The 25,176-nt window shown below is 36.9% G+C and overlaps 1 long non-coding RNA gene across 2 annotated transcripts in view; it reads right to left on the bottom strand.

Annotated features, from left to right (window-relative positions):
- Positions 1-2,948: 2,948 nt before the first annotated feature.
- Positions 2,949-25,176, bottom strand: part of LOC112647125 (uncharacterized) — a 41,909-nt gene continuing 19,681 nt past the window's right edge. For both annotated transcript variants that reach the window (XR_007410820.1, XR_007410819.1), the window contains one exon: positions 2,949-3,223. This is a non-coding gene — a long non-coding RNA (uncharacterized LOC112647125). The remainder of the gene's footprint in view (positions 3,224-25,176) is intronic.

Genomic DNA, 25,176 nt, shown 5'->3' on the forward strand with positions numbered 1-25,176 from the left:
TCCTTTATATCTCTTGCTGTATGTCCTCTTTAAAGACTTGTGGTTTGTGCCATTGCAATATCTCAGATAATTTCCTCTTCAGAATGTAGGGAATATTTATTTTTCTCAGTTTTATTGAGATATAGTTGACATATAACCTTCTTAAGTTTAAGATATGTAGCATAATGATTTGATATATGTATATGTTGGGAAATTATTACTAAAATAAGTTCAGTTAACATTCCATCACCTCACATAGTCAAAAGGTTTTTTTTCTTTGTGGTAAGAATGTTTAAGATCTATTGTCTTACCAACTTCCAAATATACAATACAGTATTGTTAACTGTAGTCATCTGCTGTACATTATATTCCCAGAACTTATTCATGTTAGAACTGGATGTTTGTGCCTTTTGACCATATTCACCAATTTCTCCTACTACCACCACCACCTGTGTTGGGATACCACCAATCTGCTCTCTGTTTCTATGAGGGTTTTTGTTTATTTGTTTGTTTGGTTTTTGTTTTTAGATTCCACATCTAAGTGGAATCATACAGTGTTTGTCATTCTCTGTCTTATTTTATTTAGCATAATGCCCTCCATATCTATCAAATGGCAGGATTTCCTTCTCTTTTATGGCTCAGTAGTATTCCACTGTGTGTATGTGAGTGTATATCTATCTATCTACCTACCTATATTTATATATCTATCTTATGTCTCCTTTATCCATTCATCCCTTGATAGATACTTCCATGTCTTGGCTATTGTAAATGATGCTGCAATGGGCATGGGGACTCAGATATCTCTTTGGGATAGTGATTTTGTTTTTTAGATACATAACCAGAAGTGAATTTGATGGATCTTATGATAGTGCTACTTTTAGTTTTTTGAGGAACTTGCATACTATTTTCCATAGTGCTGCACCAATTTACATTCCCACCAACAGTGCACAAGGATTCTCCACAGTCTCACCAGCATTTGTTATTTCCTGTCTTTTGAGAATAGCCATCTCAAACAGGTGTGAAGTGGTATCTCATTGTGGTTTTGATTTGCATTTCCCTAATGATTAGTAATGTTGAGTACCTGTTTACATACTTTTTTGCCATTTGAATGTCTTTGGGAAAACATCCATTCAGATCCTTTGCCCATTTTTAATTGGATTATTTAGTGGTTGTTTATTTTTTTTCTATTGAGTTGTATAAATTCCTTATATGTTTTGCATATTGACCGAATATCAAATATGTGGTTTGAAAATGTTTTCTCCCATATTGTGGGTTGTTTTTTAATTTTGTCGATCATTTTTTAAAAACGATTTTATTTATTCATTCATGAGAGAGAGAGAGACAGGCAGAGGGAGAAGCAGGCTCCATGCAGGGATCTGGATGCGGGACTTGATCCCCGGTCTCCAGGATCACACCCTGGGCCGAAGGCAGCACTAAACTGCTGAGCCACCCAGGCTGCCCTTGTCAATCATTTCTTTTGCTGTGTAGGTGATGTCTATGGGGAATATTTGAACAGCAGAAGCACTTAGATGAAGGGAATGGCAAACTAGTCAACTTGTTAGATCTTTCTTTTAAGATAGCTTAAATGTGATAGATTCTTACTCAATAAAGAATCATTTCCTAGTGATGTAGAGAGTCCCTTTTCTTGCATCACTCTCTTCTAATGGGGTTCCTGAGATATGTCAGTATGGCATTAGTGAGTTATTTGTGACAGATGAAGACATTTTATAACAGTTAAAATTCATATTACTCTTAAAATTTTATATAGATAGGTCTAGAGGTAATACGTATGAAATATGATATTCATTCTTTATAGGTTTAGATGTTGTTTTAAAAATGGTAAAAAAGAAATAAAGTGGTGCAAACTTCAAGTTACAAAAAATTAGTCACAGAGATGAAAAGTACAACTTAGGGAATACAGTCTATAAAATTGTAATAATATTGGATGGTGACAGATGGTGACTACATTTATCATGTTGAGCATTGAGTCGTGTATAGAATTGTCAAATCACTATGTTGTACACCTGAAGCTACTATAACATTGTATGTCAATTATACTTCAATAATAAAAATAAATCATTAAATAAAAATGGTGAAATGATAATTTACACAATGAAATTAAAAGTTTATAAAGTTTTCTTTGCTATTTTATCATATGTAATCCCAATACCATGTTTGAATATTATACCTAAAATTCACAAATCTTTGTAAATTTAAGTATTGCTTTAATAATTTTGTTAACAATTCCGGTTCCTACTGCCTCTAAAGAGTGAGATTTCTTGAAATTGAAATAAAAAAATTGAAATAAAAAAATTATGTGGGAACTGCAGTGACCCAGGAATAAACGCATCATTTGGCATTACTACTAAAGAAGTATGTGACAATCTTAATCATGATAGAATAATTAAAGATTTGCCAAAATAAAGAAAGATTAATTTTGCAGAATTAGTATATAGCAATTTATAAATTATGTATGCTTTTGCTTTCATACTCAACAAACCTCAACCACTAATTAGTAGAACATTCAGACAAAGAGTAATAATTTAATTCTGTTATCTTTGATATTTTGCTTATTTCCTGTCATATAAAGCCATAGTTTTACATATGTTTTTAGATTTTTTGTATTTATCAAAATATATTTATTAAGGTTGAGAAATAGAATACATATTTTTTAACACTTTACTATCTTGACTATGAATTTCAAATGAGTCATATAGTATATGGGCCTCTAGGTGTATCTTTGTCTTGAACCCACAAATATTTGGGGCTGGTTTAAATAGATTATGGTGTGATAGCCAACACTTGCTGGGCCACTGTGGCATATAGAGTGGGTGGATGAGCATGTGCATTACAATGTGGCACTACACTTCTAGAGTCTCCTGATCATGACTCTGAAACTCTTTGAAGAATCCTCCAGAAGCACAGTGCTTAGTTCACAGACAGGTGGTGGTGAGGGGAATGGGCTAAAGTTTCTGTTATCTTCAGGTTGCAGAGTGTTTATCCTTAGTTACGAGAAAATTTTTTTGTCCCCTCATGACTATTGCCCTTTGGTTGGTCAAGCAATTGTAGACAGAGTAATCATGCAAGCACATTTATAGGTTCATCATTGTTTAAAAGTCTAGGTTTGAGGAGCACCTGGGTGGCTCAATCCATTGAGCATCCAAATCTTGATCTCAGCTCAACTCTTGATCTCAGGGTCGTGAGTTCAGATCCGAGCTGGGCTCCATGCTGGGTGTAGAGCCTACTAAAAAAAGAAAATATCAGGTTTGAGAAAGTTTGATTGGTATCTATACCAATTCACATTTTCAAAAAAAGTTTCAACACTATCTTTGTCAGTGAAAGAAGGCTCTCGGAATCTTTATGATTTTAACTGTTGCGTTTTTTTTTTTTTTCAACTAACATCTTTATGCATGGAGATGGAAGCATTTTCCTTTTTTAAAACATTTTATTTAAATTCAATTATTTAACATATAGCGTATTATTATTAGTTTTAGGGGTAGAGTTTAGTGATTCATCAGTTACATATAACATGTTGCACATTTTTAAACAGTTTTAAAAATAGTTTATATTTTTTATTACTTACTCGTGAAAGATAAAATTTCTTCTTTGTAGTAAGTAATAAGTATTTGAAGTGATTATTAGCTTAAGAACCTTGATCAAAGACTGCATGTAGTTATTTCAATCATAAAAAGATCTGGTAATGAAGATTTAGTTATAATGCAAATTCCAGTCTTGCATTATAATTTGTGAAGATAATTTTGAAAGTTTTCTATAAATTCTAAATTTATAATCATTTATAATATTTTCAATTATTATTATTATTTTTTTTTATATTTTCAATTTTTATATCATAACTATGTAATAATGGAAAGATGTTTTCTAAAACCAGTGCCATATTTCCATATACCAATCCCTTAAATCTCCTCTAATATATTCCAGTGTGCTTTATAAATAGTCAATTTCTAGTGTGCTATGACATTAAAAAAAAGTTGGAATCCATATTTTATCTGATAAATAATAACCTTGGCTGTGTTTTGAGGTCACAGATGAACTTTATAAAGTACTCAGCCAGTAATCAGTCCAACCATGAAATTCTGATTGAATAGGTCTGATGTGGGGTGGGAGTTAGAAACTCAGTGTTCTATTTGTTTTGGGAGTAGATCTGGATGTTAGAGTGGCCAGCAGAACTTAGAAAATGCAATGCTTGAGTTTCACTTCAGACCACTAGGCCAGAATATCTGGATCATGGGATCAGGACACCATAGTTTTTCAAGTGTTTGAGGTGCTATCCTGGCCTCTCCATGCATCTAACAAGCCTCATTGCTCAGCCTTCCAATAGAAGACTATAAAGTGAAGAATTGAATGACACTGGTTTAAGGCTTACAAAATACCGACATTACATCTGATGACTTGGAACTTGGGTCGCAAAATATGTAATGACATTGAAAGGCCTCTTTTAAGTGATGTTAGTTGCATAGTATGGTGGTCTAAAGAGTGTTTTTCAACCCTGGCTGTACATTAGAATCACCTAGGAAGCTTAAAAAAGGAAAAAAAAAAAAAAAGAATTAAACAAGCATGAATGGGGCTTAGCCCAGATCAAATTAAATCAGAATTTCTAGGGATTGGGGTCATTCATATTCTGCCTCACTTCTTTTTTTAAAAAAAAAAACTTCTCAGATTATTTTAATGAATAGCCAAAATTGAGAACAATTTGTTTAAAGGAAGAATGTGGGATTTGATTTCCACTTACTTCCCTGCTTCCGTTTCTTGAGTCATGTTGGTCTACTTAGTGTCCAGTGTCTGTACCCATCCTTAACTCTGTGGTTTTCATCAACTTCATGATGACCTGTTCTGCCTTCTTTCATAAGCCATTTCAGTTTTTTCTCACCCAGCTAACGACTTGCTTTGTCTGCAGAGCCTCCCTTTATCACCTTAACTTCCAATGACTGTTTCTTTTGTAATTTCCTCTAATTTTAACATGACACCTGTCAGTGACAGAAGGAACAATGCTGTACCCATCTTTGTGTTCCAGCACAAGCAATGTCTATTCACAGCAATATTTTAGGAAATACTTCCTGTTGCTGATGGAACTCAAACTCTTTATCTCTCCTGTGTTTCCATTTGAGGCATCTTTAGAGTAAAGGTGTGAGTCAAGACTATTGGAGAAGGATCCAATATTGGCAGAATTTTCCATTTTACCACCCTTCCATGCCATGGTGAGAAGATGTTAGATCAGGTGCAGCGCTCATTAGAATGACAAACAGCTTCAGTTAGATATTACTGTCCTGGTAAGGCTTAGAATAGACCATAGCTTGGAAATATACCTCTTCATCTTAGATCTCCTTTGGCATTTTCTAAACATATCTGGATGTTCTCTTACTTGGGATAGGAATCTTAACTCTATCCTGAATCTCACGTGAACCATTTTAATCTTCATCCATTAATTTATTCATAACTTATTTGTTAAGTATCTTGTGGGTCAAGCCCTGCATCAGGCCCTGTGAAACCTCCATAGGGCCTACAACTTTTGGGGCGGTGGGTGGGGATGGTTAAAGAGTAACAGGATAGCAATTCCTTACAAAGTTCCCCTCCCACTCATTCTGTTTTAAACTCATTTTAGCTTATTTTTATTTTATTTTATTTTTTAAAAGATTTTTATTTAATCATGACACACACACACACACACACACACAGAGGCAGAGGCACAGGCAGAGGGAGAAGCAGGCTCCATTCAGGGAGCCTGACGTGGGACTTGATCCTAGGCCTCCAGGATCATGCCTGGGCTGCGAGCCCCACCCCCCGCCCTGGGCTGCCCTCATTTTAGTTTATTAGTGAAACACTGTAGCTAAATTATGCAGGCTAAGCACCTTTAGAAAAATGAAACTTTTACCTGAAATAAAAAATGTAATCTTTGCAGATGTTTAGGAATGCAAGGTAAATAGATCCATATTCATGCAAACATAGAACTATAAATACAAGGCACAGGCATATCTGATATGTGTTGTTAACGCATATGCACACTCTTGTAACACATCCATTTCAACACTATTTAAATTCTCCTTAAAGATGCAACAGGTTGCCAATTCATGATAATTTCATTCCACTCTAAAACCTTACACGAGTTCCAAGTATAATTCGTTCATAATTTCCAGTGCTGATATTGAAGCCCCAAGTTAGGAATTGGGTATTGTGTAATTACAGGGTTTGGGTGTCTATACATACTGATAGTGGCTGAAAAAGGTCTTGGTTCGTTTTGTACATTTATAAATTATTAACCTGTCCTGCTGGAGTTCTTGAATTTGCATTTGTATATTCAAGTAATATCTCATTTTATAAGCATTTGCTCATGGCTGAAAAATAATAGTCTAATGAAAACAAAACCTAGTAATTGGTCTTTGCTTTACAATGTTTCTGAGAAGTGAATCTCCTTTTAAAATTGTCATTTCTAATCTCTAGATCTTTTGGTGAACTAGCCCATTCATTTGAATTTTGAAAGTCGAGATTGGTTTTTTGTTTGTTTTGTTTTGTTTTGAAGATTCTGGGACTGTGACTTAGTCACTACATGTATAATTCCAAGAAAACTTTAAAAGGAATTTACATAGAGCTCTACTAGAAAAATAAGCAAAGTTGCAGCCAGCTTTGATGCTATCATCAGCTTGTATCAAGGATATCAGTAGTTTCTGCTTGCTCATTACCCTTTCTACCTTTGGGGAACCATTCTTCTTTTATGCTGTATTGTCCTGGTGGAAATGCCAACATGGTGCCCTGCCACCCTGAGCCAGAATATAAGGCAGCCTATACTAATCCAATCCCAATGTTACACCTAGGAGTTTGAATACTGAGTGGGATTATGAGGGGCTGAAAACTGGGGTTGAATCACTGTATAGAGACCACCCTAATGCTTGCGATCCCAAAAAGGCTATGATTACTGATGTTCCCAAAGGTTTTTTCTTAATGTTTTCCTTAGACTGGATGACTTTTCATATCCTTTCAATACATCCTTTCTTTCCAGGGGTGAAGTCTTATGTTACACTGAATTTGTCTGTGATCTTTATAGTCAAAGAACCCTAAAAAAACTTGGAATTTCTGAGATAATCATAGATTCATAGAGATTTTATATCTAGAATACACCCAAGAGATCGTTCAAGCCAACCATCTCATTTTACAGGTAAGGAAATAGAAGCCCAGAAAAGTTGGCTGGCTTATCCAAGGTTGTATAGATATTTGGTGGCAGAGCAGGAAATAGAATTGAATTTGGTAAGTTGAACCGGTGTACATTATTGGATTTAAATCCATAGATTTTAAAGATATAAGAAACTTATAGGAGAGCCTGGGTCCATTTATCCAATTTAGATACTGTATTATCACTATCTTATAGGTGAGCTGAGACTCCAAACATCTGCAACTTGGTTGGTTTTGAAGATATCAGATGCCCATTTAAAATTCAGATTTTCTTTGGGGGAACTATCTCTCCCAAATTCTCAGTCCATGTGGTTTTAGTAGGACTAATCCTACTTCTAAGGATAGATACATGAACCAGGTCTGGCTAATCAAAACACTTCATTTCTCTGGCCACAGTTATTGGTGATTGTATGACTAAAGTTATGTATGACATACAAGTCAAGGAGCATGATCCGTGAGGCTTTTGCTGCAACTATTGAGAAAGGCGAGTTCTCCTTTCAATGGTCTATAAACTAGTGTCACAACAAGAAAGAAACGATACGTTCAAATTAGATGATTCAAGGAAGACCTATTTACAAAGAGACTTTTGACAAGAGTACTATAAGATACTACAGTATCCTGAGGCTAGGAAGAGTGGAAGAGCTGTCTTCCTCAGGCAAAGGGATGATGGGTAGAAGTACTTACAAGTAATCAGACAGGAACAGTCGTGTAGAATAGATCACTTTGGTCATGGGATACAGACCATCCAACCTGACCTTTTAAGAAGGGGGGGAAAAAAAAGAAGGGAGCCAGCTGAATGAATAACTTGCCCTCATTCTCTTTCCTCTCTCCTCCTGCCATGGCTTACTATTGGTCAAATTCAGCCCACACAATCTTTTGGCATCAACGATACAAGACAGCCTTCCAGGGCACAGACCAGAGTGGATAAGGGTGGAGAATAGATATAAAAGGGCAAATTGGAAGATATCCAGTGTAACTAGAGAAACTAAGCTGAGAAGATGGATTTTTTCTCTTTTTTGAGGAAACTCCACACGTTTTTTTTTTTCCTACCTCTTTTGAGGTATAATAAGCAACTTAAATTGTAAGATATTTAAAATATACAATGTAAGGATTTGATATACATATACAGTGTGAAAGGATTCTTCCCTCCCTCTACTGAGTTCATTAACACATCCATCTCCTCACATATTTATCCGTTTTTTTCCTTTGGTGAGAACATTTAAGGTCTACTCTCTCAGCAAATTTTAATAACATAATTATGTAATACAGTGTTATCAGCTATAATCATCATGTTATACCTTAGATCCTCAGACCTTATTTTATAAGTGGAAGTTTGTACCCTTTTACCAAACTCCCTATTCCTCCCAACCATCTGCCGCTGGTAATCACTTTTCTACTCTTTGACTTTTATGAAGGATTCTATGAATTTGATTTTTTTTAAGAAAAAAATTCAACACATAAGCAATACTATAGTATTTATCTTTCTCTGTTGGGCTTACTTCATTACCAGAGTGCTTTTTGCATTTACCATATCACAAATGACAAGATTTCCTTCTTCTTTTTTTTTTTTTTTTGATTTTCTTCTTTTTAAAGGTTGGATAATATTCCTGTGTGTGTGTGTGTGTGTGTGCATGCGTGCATGTGTGTATGAAAATGGACTCTACCTTGATGTAGGAACTTCAAAGAGTTTTAGCCACTTTATTTTTTCCAACTGCATACTCCCTGGCCCTTTTTTTGGTTATCCATACATCAGTTTAGTATACCTCATGTTCCCCAACTCCAGGAGCAATTGTAGAGAATTGTAAGGCTTGAAACAGTCTCAGATAGCATCTAGTATAATCCTTGGATTTTATAGATAAGGAAACTGCAGTCCAGAGTGACACAGTAACTACATAAAATAGGTATTATCATTCCATTTTACAAATGAGGAAAGACAGAATCATAAAAGTTGAACAAATTGCCCTAAACCACACAGCCAGTTGGTGGTAGGGCTGGGATGAAACCCATATGTGTCTGCTTCAAGTGGTCTTTTAACTAAACCATTTCAGTTGAATCCCCGGGATGTCATTTCAACTCCTGACAAGAGTTGTGTTTTGTGTAGTGCAAAGATTCAGCCCACGAACCCCAAAATTAGGGGTGGCAAGAGTAAAGATGAGCAGTTCAGAAGTATTTACTTTCCTTCCTGTTAGAGACCTTCCTCTTCTTAGCAACTTTTGAATAGTCAGCCACGTAATGGCTGACATGAATTCCATGTTGTCACCTACGGTTCTCGCGTTCCAGCCGTCCTTTGAATATGTTTGATGGTATCCTTACTCCTTCATAAGTTTTTGTGGCTATATTAGATTGTTTATTTTAGGTCTCTTTGAAGTCACTTTGATTCTAGTTTAACAATTTTTCCAGAAAACTTTTTTGGAATTTGAAAATTCCAGTTTGAAATTACTATGCCTTTTGTGAACATAGCTCATCTCCTCTTTTGTTGTAATGATTTAATTAGTTCCCTATCTATAGCTTAGACTATGAACACCTTTATGGCAGGGTTTCTGTTTTCCATCTTTGCTTCCCCAGGATTAAGACAACACCTGCTCCCAAATGTGTGTCATAAATATTTATCAGTGTGAATAGACATAAAGGATACACTCAGTTGGAATCAGTCCGGTAAATATAATAAACTTAATAGTAGAGTACTCACTCTCAAGGGTTATGCACTGTTCGAACCTCCTTATTCTATAGATGAAGGAAGTGAGACTATAGCTAAAATGAACTGCTCAGAATCACAGAGCTATATTTTAGCAGAACTGGGATGAGAACTTAGCATGAATCCTTCCTTTATTGTAGGACTTTCTACAGCAACTGTGGTTTTCAAGCACTCTTTTAGCTATAAAAGTCATTGTCAAAATAAAATGGGATTCAGCCCACTACATCAGATTGTTAGAACTGCTTTGTTATTGTTGGTGTGTTGACAGGGACAGTAGGGGGAAGACAGAAGATTTGGTGCTTTGTCTGCTGCTCCCACCCACCCAATCCTCTACCTCTAGTCCCTAGAAGGGTTCCATGGAATACAGTTTGAAAAACGCTGTGGTACACTCTGCCCCCTTTCTTTTTGATTTAGCTCTATATATAGCTAAACAAATTCACAAAGGAACAAAACATAATCATAAATACATCCACTGCCCACAGCTCCTCATCTAAACAGGAGGTTTTGCCCACTTGGTAACCCCAGTGGGAATCAGAGGAGCAAGTGTCATTTTCAGCCCAGCAAGTACAAAATGTCCATTCTTGCACTTTGAGCAAAGGCAGCACAGCCAGGCGGGGCTCCCATGGCACATCTGCAGGGCTGTATCTCACAGGAAGTAGTGTAGCTCTTCAGAGATAAGTTTCACTGGGGAACAAAGAGGGATTTTGTTCACTGGCTCAAGAATGATGCATTGAACCTGGACTCCACTTTTCAATTCATGTAGCTGGAAACATGGCAAAAATGACCCAATGTACTCATTTTTTCTCCTTCCTAAGTGAGGCAGAGTGGCAACCCCCTCTTGTCTTCCAAAGAGACTTAGAGGTCACTGTCTCCCTTTTTCTATACCAATCATTTCCACTACCCCACCACGTTCCCTGAAATTAAGCTAGAACGTTTATAATTGTGCTTATTTCACACATCCCCCCCCCTTTGGGAACCTGAGTAGTTGAGCATATTGGCAGTAAGATGCTATAAACAGTAGAAACTATTGTCGAGAGGTTTCGAACCTAATAGTTCTAGCAAAGTATCACAGAGTCACAGTGCTAGAGCTTGTTCATTTTTGGAGAAACATGCTTCTGAATGAAAAGGGACAATCTTGGGTTTGATGTTCAGTTGCCATCAACTAGACCTTGAGGAGTTTTCTGACTTGTTTGTGCCTGACCTTCCTCATTTGCAAAATGAGGGTAACGATAACTCTGTTCCCATTTCAGAGATGGAAAACTGAATCCAGAGGGGTGGCATATTCTGTGGAATGTCCCCAGCAAGTTAGTGCCAAGAGTACATGGGCAAGGCTCATGATTGCACTCAGAGGCTGGCCTGCTGGTATAGCAAACACCCGACTCTCAGCTTTGTGTCTCCATCCTAGCTTCAGGGGCAGAGGGCTGACCACATCTGACTTTCCAGAAGTTGTACATTTCCTGTGAGATAATGAGGTGTGGTATGGAGGCAGGCAGGATTTATATGGCAGTTAAATGTAGTTTGGTATCAAAAATATGATTGCATTATTCACTGTGGCATAGCAAAGATCACCTCTGCCCCCTTGCTTTTGGCTGGATCAGCAGATATAGACCACGATTAAGGAAACACTGTCAAATATTTCTTTATAGTTTAATTTCCCTCTTACTCTCCACTGCTTGCAATGCCCTTGCCTTTGAGAAAAGTGATAGAATAAACATGGCCTTTTTTATTTTTTAAGTCAGTTTGTCCTTCCTGCTTTTAGGAATTGATTTAGGGATACTGGTTGGCTCTGGCAATGGAATGTGATCTTCAGTGTGTTGCGTGTGGGAATGGGATGCCTAAATAGGGACTGATAATCTCCATCCAAAGCAAACTCAGGGCCATTTGGCAGCTGAGAAAGTCCTGAGATGGGAAGACCACTGCCTCATGAAGCAGCCCATTTCATTTCTGAAATGCTGTCATTGTTGGGAACAAACACTTTCTAACAATCAGAGAAGTTCTGTGATGGGTTGGGTCAAATATGGATTATGAATTCTTAGACCCAGGAAGTGGCTAAACATAAACTGAATGTTACCCTTTCAGGGAACCTATCAAAGGTGTTCTCACCTGAAAATTAGGCAATCCTGGGTTTAAATATTAATTATGCCACTTTATACTCTAAACTCTGAGTCTCAGTTTTCTTATATGGAAAATGGGGCCAATAATGCTTTCCCACTGTGTTGTTCTGGGGATAAATTGTGATGATCTATATAAAATGCCTAGCATATGATAGGTCTTCAATCGATGTACTTTTATGCTTGCTTACTTCTTTAGAGACATAGGTATTGGATTTTTGGAAGAGTAAACATCTTTACCAATGGAAAGAATTTGTGATGGAAAATTTTAGGCACTGTAGGAAATGGGTGGGGAAATCATTTTCGGAATGGTAATATGAATGCCTTTGTGTGAGGTCAAGTTTCTATATTAGAGAATGGTTCATCTCTCTCTTTTTTTTTTTAAAGATTTAATTTATTTATTCATGAGACACACACACACACACACACACAGAGAGAGAGAGAGAGAGAAAGAGAGAGATAGGCAGAGCCACAGGCAGAGGGAGAAGCAGGCTCTATACGGGCAACCTGACGTGGGACTGGATCCTGGGTCTCCAGGATCACACCCTGGACTAAAGGTGGCCCTAAACCGCTAAGCCACGGGGGCTGCCCCCTGAGAATAGTTCATCTCAATGCTCTAGGTCAATGAGGGGTTATGTGAAGCTCAGGAGAACATCAGTGGTCCAGAGAGTCAGAGTCTCTGTTGAGGGATTCGGGTATTTATATTAGCAGTGATACCATGGACATGGATTAGATTGAATTGGGAGAAGATGTGAAGTGGTGAGAAGCAAGGGTCCAGGATTTTGTGAACTTAGTAAAGTCTTATACTTTCAAGAGAGAACACCAATCTTTGGTGTTCTTGCAATATTAAATTTTATATTGACCTGTGTCTTCTCTACTCATCTGTGGGCTCCATGAAGGTGGGAACAGCGACCTATTTACCGTTGTACTTCTAGCCTTTATCACAGTGCTTGATCCAGAGGCGCTTGATTGTTGTTCAACTGCTCTGCAGGTTAAGAGAATGAATTGGAGTGTTGAACTGTCTGTGTTTGTAACCTACATCTTCCACTTACTATGTAACTGTGAATAGGTTAGTTATTTAACCTCTTCATGCCATGGTTTCCTCATCTATAAACGGGGGCTAATAATTGCAGCTATAGTGTTTGAGGACATAAGGTGATTAAATAATATGTGTAAAGCATCTAAAATAACCTGGAAAATAATGAGAGATTAATAAGATTAGTGCTAATGTTGCTATAATGATAAGCCTCAAAAAGGCAGAACAGTGACCAGAGGTTAGCAGCAACATGGGGTATATTTCAGCATAAGAGAAGAAATAATTTTCTAATGAGGGTGGGGCATATCTGAAGGCTGAATAGGCTACTTTAAAAACATGTGAGTTATAGTAATCAGAACAGAATGGTGGTGGCATAAGGCTAAACATATATAGAATACAATGCAGAGTCTAGATATAAACCCACATATATATGGTCAATTGATTTTTGATGAGGGTACCTGGCCATTAAATGGGGAAAGGACATTCTCTTTAATAAATGGTACAAACAACTGGATACCTATATGCAAAAGAATGAAGTTGGACCCTTATCTTATGTCACATACAAAATCAACTTGAAATGGCTCAAAGACTGAAATATGAGTCAAAACTATAAAACAATAAAAAGGAAACATATGGTTAATCTTTATGACTTTGGCTTTGGCAATACTTTCTTAGACATGACTCCATAATCATAAACAACATAAGAAAAGATAAAGAAGTTGGACCACATCAAAATCAAAAACTTTATTTCACCAAAGGACACTGTTGAAAGAGTAGAAAGACAGCATGTGAAAAATATTGGCAAATCATACGCCTGTTAAGTGTCTAGTATTCATAATATATATAGAATTCTTACAACTAGACATTTATATAGGAAGGTATACAAATGGTCACAGTAAGCACATGGAAAGATGCTCAATGTCATTAGTTATTAGAGAAATGTAATCAAAAGCATAATGAATTACCGTGGCTCTAATTAAAAACAACAGAAAGTAACAGGTTTTGACCAAGATGTGAAGAAGTTGGAACCTTCATATATTTCTGGTGGGAATGTAAAATGGTGCAGCCACTATGGAAAAAAGTTTGGTGTCTCCTTAACAAGTTAAACAGAATTGCCATATGAACCAGAATTCCCACTCCTATGTATATATCTCAGATAATTGAAAATAGGTGTTCGAAAAACATCTGTAAGAATATTCACAGCAACACTATTCATAATAGCCCCAAAGTAGAAATAACACAAATAGCCGTCAACTGACAGATAAATAAGATGTGGAAAATCTCTACTTTGGAATCCAGTTCAGCTATAAAAAGGAATGAAGTATCGATACATGCTAGCTCACAGATTAACCCTGAAACCATAAAAGGAGCCAGACACAAAGACCACATATTGTATAATTTCATTTATATGAATTATCCAGAAAAGGCAGATCATAAAGACAGGAAGCTGATTAGTGGCTGTGGGGAAGGGAACATGGAGAGTGACTGCTAATTGGGTATGAGTTTTCCTTGTGGGGAGATAAAAATTTCCTGCAACTAGACTGTTATAATGGTTGTACAACCTTGTGAATGTACTAAATGCCATTGAACTGTATGTTTTAAAATGGTTAAGATGGTAAATTTTATGTTATGTGTATTTTACTACAGTAAAAAAGCGGGGGGGAAGTAGTGAGATTCTTTTTTGTAGCAGATGTTTGAACAGAGAAAAACCATTCACTAGGGATGATGCCCAGGGAACTTCATAGGGTGAGGAAGGCTGGGCAAGATGACCGCAAAGAAGTCAGTGACTTGTAAGTGGTCCTTGACAAGAGCGGTCCTTGTTGGGAGGCTGGGGTGCTACTTCCAGGCTCTGTGACCCTAGGCACTACTTAACCCTTTCTGAGTCTCATCTGTAATGTGAGGACAATAATTGCTGGTTGCTGGAAGGATATATAGTGAATGCACAATGCCTGACACATGTTAAGTGCTCCATAAGGCCAATCCCTTTACTGGTTTTGGGATTTTATAATTCCTTAATAATCAAAAATACATTTTCAAGATAATCAAGAAGTGTTTGGACTGCTGTGGAAGATCCACAGGAATAAAAAAAAATGTGAAGGCAGATCCCTCCTTTCCTATCCCCTCTCTAAGAAAACCACTGCCACCAGACCACTTCCTTGGCCTTGAAGGGTTTTGTTCCTCATCTCTGTCTTAGCTCTATTTTCTTCAGTATCCATCTCTGAATAGGAAGAAAAACTGAACCAAGCCCCTGTCAAGCCTATGAGAATACCTTCTTAGTTCTTTCCTAATATTTCCTGGAAAATATTTCTACGCTTTGTGGGTCCCAGCCCTCCCTGTATTTTGGCTCCATAGTTTCTGTAGTATTTCAGTTTGTTGGGATTCTGACTGTAAATGGTCAGTCACCTTCTACTTACTTTTCTCTAAGTAATTACATCCAGAAGGATTTCCAAGGCTGAGGTCAGCACTTCCACAGGCCTGTGGCATTTTCAAAGCTCACACTCATGGATTTGCCAGAAGGCTACAATGGAAATTCAAAACACAGGCATTTCCTGACCTCTGAATATCTAATTTACGAAGGTCAACACTCCAGGAAGCCTGGGGTTCCATGCCAGGCAGGGAGCTGTGGCAGATTCCCCCTTGTGGGCCCTAGAGAGGGAGGAGGAGTTTCAACTCACCCATCTTGCCTCCTTACAATGGATGCAGTGGCTGGGGGATCAGGGAAGGGGTTGGGACTTGGGGTAAGAGGTGTGTCCTTGAGAACTCTATGTCTTCACAGATCAGGTGTGTCATGATCATATATTCCAGAGTCTGGAATCGGAATCAGAACTGGATTAGAAATCTGGCTCTACTTCAGTTTCTTTCTCTATTAAGTGGAAGATAAATTATCTTGAGGGTTCATAGCAAAGATTAAATAATATAAAATATGTAGCACAGTACCAATAACAGCTGACATTTATTGAGCACTTACTACATGCCTAGAACTGTTCTATGTCTTGAAGTAATAACTTATTTAGTCACAACTACACTAAGACTACAGGCATATCTTGGAGATCTTATGGGTTCAGTTCCAGGCTACTGCAATAAAGTGAATGCACCAATGAAGCAAGCCACATGATTTTTTTTTTGTTCCTCAATGTATATAAAACTTATGGTTACCCTGCAGTGTGGTCTAATAAGTGTGCAAGAGCATCAGGTCTAAAAAAAGTACATACCTTAATTCAAAAATATTGCTAAAAATGTTAATCATCAGAGTTTTCAGTGAGTCACTGGTCACAGATCACCATAACACATTATGATTATAATGAAAAAATTGAAATATTGAGGGAATTACCAAAATATGACACAGAGACACAAAGTGAGCAAATGCTGTTGGAGAAATGGCACCACAGACATGCTTGAGGGCAGCCACAAACCCTCAATTCATTGAAAAAAACCCCCAATATTTGTGAAGCACAATGAAGTGGGATATTTACCCATACTGTGCCTGTACTGTTTCTTTTTTTTTAATTTTTTAAAATTTATGATAGAGAGAGAGAGAGAGAGAGAGAGAGAGAGAAGCAGGCTCCATGCACCGGGAGCCCGACGTGGGATTCGATCCCGGGTCTCCAGGATCGTGCCCTGGGCCAAAGGCAGGTGCTAAACTGCTGTGCCACCCAGGGATCCCAGCCTGTACTGTTTCAATTTCCATTTTATATATGTGGAAATGGAGGCACAGAATAAAAGAAGTACCTTGTCCAGTGTTCAGATCTAGTAGGTGTTTGGAGTCAAACCTAGGTAATCTGGTCCTAGTGTCTATGCTATTAAATATTAAGCTATATTGTCTCTCAGATACTATTTTCTTCATACAGAGGCTGAATTCCTGCAATTATATGGCTTTCAAAATAGTTATGAGAGAGAGAGAGAGAGAGAGAAGGAGAGAGAGAGAGAGATGAAATCTGTTTATTTTTTTTAAAGATTTGATTTATTTATTCATGAGGGAGAGAAAGAGGCAGAGACACAGGTGGAGAGAGAAGCAGGCTCCCCATGGGGAGCCTGATGCCCCAGGACCCTGGAATCAAGACCCGAGCCAAAGGCAGACAGACACTCAACCATTGAGTCACTCAGGTGCCCCTGAAATGTGTTTCTAAGTCCTAGGATCTTGCCTTAGGGCTAAAGCACTGCTGCTGTACATCACCATCATGGCTTGAATTGGTCTTTGAGGGTCCTATTGGGAATCCAGTTTTTGTTCACAATATTGTCGCTGTGGAATAATATATTCAGCATTCTAGAGGATAGATTTACACGAGGATGTTTTTCACTAGTACTTATAGTAGGGGAGGAGGTATAGTAGTAATTTCTCTCATTCTTAAAGAAGGTCGAAGTGCTTGACATCTCTTTTTGTATTCTTAAAATGTTGGAGATGGAGAGGAGAATTGGAATATTGGTTGGGTTTTCTTTTTTGAAAGCAGAAAACAATGTAATTAGTGGGAAATTTACCCGTAATCTTGATCTTCAAAATCTTCCGCCCTTTCATTCCATTAAGATTGCCTTTTTTTTTAAAGGAAGGAAAAAAATGCATAAATAGCTAGGCTACTAAATTCTCTTTAATGACTGAAGCTAATAAGAAATGGCTCTGGTATTTCATCCAGCCTCTCAAATAATGGCTCTGTTGTTTTGATCTCAGAAGTGTAAGGGAAGCTTTAATTTCAGAGATGGGCGTCCCTGTCTGAAGCACCTGAGAGACTGCATTATATATTTGAAAACCATTTTACAATGTCCCTTCCCAGAGTGTGAGGCCATTGATGCTTTGATGTGGTTAAGTAATTTCATACAATCATGTAATAGATTAAATTAGATTTCAGCTTCCTTGACATTTCTGAAGAATGCACACGAAATGAGTGCGTCCATAATCTTGCAGCATTTCCCATTTTTCTGCTTTTATTTTTCCACAGTAAAGTGCTGGTAGAGAAAGCAGCAGAGTCCCTTCCCTTAATCTTGAGTAGAAGTGGAAGAGAAATTGCTGAATTTTGTTCTGACATATCCATGCCTGAGTGGGAGAAGAAATGATGGGAGAAGGCAGAGGGAGATATTTTTTTCTAACATATAGAGGAAGACGTTGCTTTATTTCTCATAAAATAAATGATATATATTAGTGGTGGTGGTGGTGGTGGGGAGAACAAAGATTTTGCAAGAGATTTATAAATAGCCAGATCTGAGTTTTAATCTTTATTGTACAATTTCCTCGTTTTTTTAACTTAATCTTCCTGAGTCTGTTCTCTAATTGTGAAATTGGAATCACAATATTATAGCTGAACCCATAGTGTGGGGTTAAATGAGTTGATGCAGATAAAATGTCTGTTAGAATACCTGGCTGAATCAAATCTCGATAAATGATTGTTCCTCTCTGATTCCAAGTTAGTCAGTTAACAAATATGGATTGATTTTTTATTTTTAAGCATACACTGTATGGGGTCCCAGATACTGCATTGAATAAAACATAAACTAGCCACTTGACATCTCTAGCTGGAGAATGTAGTGTCACTCAAACTTAAAAGATCCCCAAATGAACTCATGGTCTTCCCTTATGCCAGCATCCCCGAGCTCAGCACAGGGCACCCTCTTTTCCTGGCTGTCCACAAAAGAAAACTAGGAATCATTCCTGAAATCTGCCTCTCCTTTGGTCCTGACAACCAATTTGTTACCAAGCCCTGTCAATTTTCTTCTAAGATATTTTCAGCTCCTTTAATTTCAGAGAAACATCTGGAATGTCCATCTCACTAGCCATGCCCAAACAATCTTTATCTTTCCCCCGAATCAGTCGAACCCTCCTGTCTTGTTCTCCCTGCATTCACCATGGATCTTCTCCACCTTGTCCCTTACAGAGAATGCTTTTAGAAATGGAAGTCTTATGTTACTTCCCTGATCAAACACCTTTCATGATTTCCTGTTGCTTTTATGAATAAAGACAAAATCTGTTTTGTTCATCACCTTGCATGAATTGCACATGGTCTTTAAACAGTTTTTAAATTTAAACTTAATTAACATATAGTTTATTACTAGTTTTAGAGGTAGAGTTTAGTGATTCATCGGTTACATATAACACCCAGTGCTTATTATATCATGTGCCCTCTTAATGCCCATCACCCAGTTACCCCATACTTCTACCCACTGCCCCTCCAGGAACCCTCAGTTTGTTTCCTAGAGTTAAGAGACTCTTATGGTTTGTCTCCCTCTCTGATTTTGTCTGATTTTATTCTTAACTCAATAAACATTTGTTGAATAAATGATTTTTTTAATCCTATGGGCTGGCTGCTCTGTGTAGAATGAAGTGGAGGAAATAAGAGAGCAATCGATAGAAGGTATTGAAGACTAAGGACATTAAGGCATCAAGAATTGAGGATATTGGGTCCCTGGGTGGCGCAGTGGTTTGGCGCCTGCCTTTGGCCCAGGGCGCGATCCTGGAGACCCGGGATCGAATCCCACATCGGGCTCCCGGTGCATGGAGCCTGCTTCTCCCTCTGCCTGTGTCTCTGCCTCTCTCTCTCTCTCTCTGTGACTATCATAAATAAATAAAAAAAATTTAAAAAAAAAAAGAATTGAGGATATTCCAGGAAGAAGGAACATCATGGGCAAAGGATGGAGTATGGGTAACAGAGATAAGCAAAATGGAAAAAAAATTGAAGAAATATTATAGGCAGGACTGAAAATTGTACTGGGGCTGATACATAAATAGCTTTTTGAGCATCTTTAGAGCAGTGACCATCAATATCTTAGTTATGTACCACTAAGCAAATATTTCAACTTCTTGACTAAGATTTTAATGCTAATAATCTGAGAGGACTGTACAAAAATAAGTTATTATTTAACTTCCAGTGGGAAATATGAACTTGCATGCATACTATAATATTATAGCACAATGCCCAATGACCTCAAGATAACTCAATAATTACATTATATTAAGCTTTGCTAGTTGTTTTCTATTTGTTTCCTCTGATAGTTTCTCTTTTCCTCTTAGTTTCTTTTGGATTCTTTGACTATTATCTTTAGAATTCAATTTTAATTTATCTCAGTGTCTGGCACATGGCAGGGGCTCAGTATATATTTGATAATTAAATCAATGAATAAATATTAAAGCATCTAAAACATAAAATTCATAATAAATGGAAGCTTCTTCCTTTTCTAACTAGTGGATGAGGTGGTAGGAGGGATGGAGTTTGGGCAGGCATTAGTAGGATTCACTTAGCAGATGTGAGAAGAACCTGGCTATCTTTCAAAACTCAGGGTGGGAGGCACTTCTATATATCAGGAGTGAAGAAGGCAGAGATCTAGAACCATGGGGCTGGCCTAAGGCAATATTTTGATAAATGCTCATCATTATTATTTTTATAACACCTTGCATAAGTGTGTTTCATGTCTTTCAAAGTGTTTTTTACATCTATGATTTTGCTTGTTTTTTGGGGACAGTTCTGAAAGAAAGGCTGCTGATATTTTATGGATGCTAATTATATGTCAGGCACTATATGTATGTGTGTGTATACACATGTAAATTATATATCATATACAAGTTATATACATAGCACCTAATGTAATGTACTTGTATTTGCCTGCTAGTCCTATGACGTATGCACAGGATTGAAATCAGAGAGCCTCAATTTGTTTTGCCCCTAATAACTTTGAGTTACTCATTTGATGTTTATGGGAATGTTTCTTTATTCTGAATTCTGGTTCTCACTACTAAATATAAAATCTTGGAAAATCCATTTCCTTATCTGTAAACTACAGATAATAGTATATATCTAATAAAGCATTCATTCACTAACAAGTATTTATTAAGTGTCTATATATACCAAACTATGTTCTAGGAGCTTGCAGCACATTGGTGAACAAAAGAAATGGAGACTATTATAAGGTTGAAACAAGTTAATACATGCAAAGCAGTGCCTATCATAAAAAGAACAACCAATCAGGGTGTTATCTTAAAAATGTTAACTCTTTGTTAATAGTATTTTCTATGGTCACAGCCAGCCTGAATTTTCTTATGTGTAAATGGCACTGTTATAGTTTAGATATTTTTCTTCTCATAAATCCTGGCTTTTAAGGCTATGGATTTATCAAGGATTCAAGAGTCAGCTCTGAGTTGACAAAAGATCCATTTTTTGTACATTGTTTGTTCTTTCCTTGGTTGATCTTTCTTGGTTGGCCTTAAGTGTAGAAGGCTGTCAGAGAACATGATTTCCAGGGCAAAGTGATTTATAGGGGAATGAGAAATACATTGGTTTAATGTCATATCTATTATATCAGGCACATAGTAAATGTATAATAATTAATTATTTATGATTATTTATCTTAGAGATTCCTAAAAATTTCTTTTCTTTTCTTTTCTTTTTTTCTAAAAATTTCTAATAAAAAAAGCTAAGTCAAACAAATGACTGGCCAGTGACAGGACCCTTTGGCAATATAATTTGTTGTAGATGGAGATCACGAAAGGTAAGTAAATATTTATAGGAAACCATAAAACATATACTATAAAGGCCAACAGTCCAGGTAAAATCAGGCCGTCCTTGGAAATGGAGAATCCAAGGGATTGACGAGGAGTGTGTTAAACAGACAGAAATTTCACAGGTTTGGTGATTGTTAGAAAATTGACTCCCCCTTCTATATCTAGGCATTTCTGCAAAACAGAGTTAAAGTCATTATTCTGAGATTCTTATTCAACACAAATAAAAATGTTCCTGAACAATTTAATATCCATATCCAAATGTAGAAAGATACATATGAGTGTTTTCAGCAATGGGAATTTAGGGGTGTAATTTAGAATGCGCAGTGATGATGAATTTCAATGTATTTCTCAGATATACTTCTCATTATCTACACAGTAGAAGCATTTGTGATCTATGCATTTTATTGGAACGCCATGAAATCTTCTAAATGCCTCTCTGTTAGCCTGAGGGACTGGAGTTGGCTTGGTTGGCAGGCCTACTGCTATAGGAGGAACTTTTTCACTCAAAGCTGAAAATCTTGGCAGTTGCACACATGTAGGGTAGATTTGAGCAGGTCATTGGGTGTAATAAGTAAAAGAAGTCCCTGTGTACTTGGAAACTGGAATACGATTTCCAGATTGGGAGAACTGTACAAACCAGCGAAGACCGGCAGGTTGAAATATGTAAGGGATTTTTACAGATATTTTTGTGGAGCAGACATTAGAGTCATTGTTGGTCTTCATCGATCTGCTTCAGCTTGGTATCTGGGAAAGTAGGCTATAGTTAATGGTCTAGGCATGAAATGGACACAATAGCCATTATTCTTATTTAAAGATTGTCCATTCCACTATTCTTTACCACCTCTAAAAACTAATTGCAATCTGTGCCTCTTTGCTATTGTCTATGCATATGTTTATTTAAAAACAAACACAAACAAAAATAAGGATCGGCCTCAAATCCCAACTGGCTGTGGAAAACAAAGTCATTAGAACAATGCCTTATGCATAAGGCCTCTAATTGGAATATTGGATGGCAAATATTAGATGGCAAAATCCTTCCACTTGTGTAGGAAAATAAGTCCAGTGTGTGATGGCCTTGAATGATTTAATGTAAATTAGCTACTGAAGTCAGAGTGGGTGTACCACAATCTTGCAGCATAGACAGAGTAATAGTTCCCAAACCTGGTTAAGCATCAGAATCACCAGTGAACTTATTAAAATGAAGATGTCACACCCAATTCACTGAATTAGTGTCTCTTGGAGTGAGGGACTCCTAAATTTGTAGTTTGAATTTTCTTTATAGTTTTTATTTTATTTTATTTTATTTTATTATTTTAATTTTTAAAGTAGGCTTCATGCTGGACATGAGTTCAATGTGGGGCTTGAACTCATGACCCTGAGATCAAGACCTGAAGTGAGATCAAGAGTTAGATGCTCAACTGACTGAGTCATCCAGGCACCCCTAAATTTTCCTCATGTTTTAATCTTAAGCACAGAAAAGTTTAGGAACTATTGGGATGGTGCATCGGAATGATTTCTCTCTATCAGAGTTTATCCAAGTGTGGCCTGCAGTCCAGTTGCCTCTGAATCTTGGAGTAGTAGGGTGTAAAGAGTAAGGAAAGAATGCACATTAAAATACAGATTCCTGGGCTTCACTCAAATCTGCTGAATCTGCATCTAATGAATGCCTCAGGTAAGTTTTTCATTAAAAATTATTATTTTTAGATCAGTTTTAGGTTTGAAGCAAAATTGAGATAAAGGCAGAGAGTGTTCTCCTATACCTCCTCCCCCCACACATGCACAACTTCCCCTGTTATCAACCTTCCCCACCAGTGGTACATTTGTTACAATGAATGAATCTACACTGACACATCGTTGTCTCCCAAAGTTCATAATTAATCTTAGAGTTCACTCTAAGTGTTGTACATTCTGAGGGTTTGGACAAATATATGATGACATGTATCCACCATTAAGGTACCATCCAGAGTACTTTCACTGCCCTTAAAGTCCTCTGTGCTATACCTTTTTATCTCTCCCCACTCTCCCAACCCTTGGCAATCACTCTTTTTTTATTGTCTCCATAGTTTTGTCTTTTCTAGAATGTTATATAGTTGGAATCATACAATGTATGGCCTTTTCAGATTTGATAGCTCATTTCTTATTAGTACTGAATAGTATTCCATTCCTGGATGTGCCACAATTGATTTATTCACTCACCTATTGAAGGTCATCTTGCCTAATCCGTGTTTTGAAAATTAGGAATAAAACTCTATATGTAGTTTCAGGTTTTGGTGTGGACATAAGTTTCAACTCCTTTGGATAAATACCAAGCAACATGATTGCTATATTATATATTAAGAGTATATTCAGTTTGATAAGAAACCTCCAAACTATCTTCCAAAGTGGCTATGCCATTTTGCCTTTTCACCAAAAATAAATGAGTGTTCCTATTGCTCTACATCCTCATCAGCATTTGTTGTTGCCAAGTATTCTGGGTTTGGGCTATTCTAATAGGTGTGTAGTAATATTTTAGTGTTGTTTTAATTTGCATTTTCTTGATGAACTATGATATGGAGCATATTTTCATATGCTTAATTTTCCACTTGCATATCTTCTTTGGTATGGTGTCTGCTAAGGTCTTTGATCCATTTTTTAATTAGGCTGTTTGTTTTGTTATTGTTGAGTTTGAAGAGTTCTTTCTATATTTTGGATCAATCCTTTACTATATGTGTCTTTTGCGAGTTTTTTTCCCCAGTTTTGACTTGTCTTATTCTTTTCATCAAATGATTCTTAAGTCAAAATAGCTTGAGCATTGCTGTTGTATATTCTCCTATGAATGGACCATAATTGTAGGAAGTTCACATTATTTAAATTGACTCTAACAATCAGTGTGGTGGGAAATCTATCAAAGAAATGGAAAAGGGAACTAGCCATACTGGGAGCCTACCTAATCCTAGGTAAGACACTTGGCAAATTATCAATATAATCTGATTTTTTCCCTTGGTAGGTATGTTATGAAGCATATATTAAGATACTTAATTAAAGAGACCCTTACTTGAAGTTCCAGAGTTAAGAGAAGTAGGAGCAAGATAGAAATTTGGGTCTAATCAACATTTAAGCCTTCCTTAAGCTTGACTATACCTGTACCAAATTGCCAATAAATCTATACTGAATTATGTGTAAGTCAGGAGAACTAAACTTTAATTCCCACTCTGATAGTATCTATCTCAGAGATAAATACCATGTTTCTAGTCCTGTTTCCTCACTCTTTATAGCTTAAGTGTCATGTAAAGATATGGCTCTGTTTCTATGGTGGTGTTCCTTCTTAAATATCTAGAAGATACTGGATAACAGAAAAAATGTCTATGGGAACTAAGCCTGGCATCTGAGGGTCACATGTTCTCTTCTTTTCTAAATAACTGTCTGAAGTCAATATTTAAATGTTTTTTAAAAAAGAATTCTTAAGAAAGAGTTCTATTTTCTTCATATGTGCAGGCGGACTGAGACAGAAATCCAGTGTGTTGAACATGTATTGGCATTATTATTTACTTACATAATTTAGAATGCTCCCAGTCACCTGCCCTCAGAGTAAGGCCATATATATTAACACCAACAGAATCTCAAGAGACTTATTCAGTGAAACTAGAAAAATAAAAAAATGGTCTCATGTTCGCATGGCTATTTGCCTTCTACATTCTTGGATAAATGATGTCTA

The sequence above is a fragment of the Canis lupus genome, chromosome 5, assembly GCF_003254725.2.
Source record: "Canis lupus dingo isolate Sandy chromosome 5, ASM325472v2, whole genome shotgun sequence".
Taxonomy (NCBI): Eukaryota; Metazoa; Chordata; class Mammalia; order Carnivora; family Canidae; genus Canis; species Canis lupus.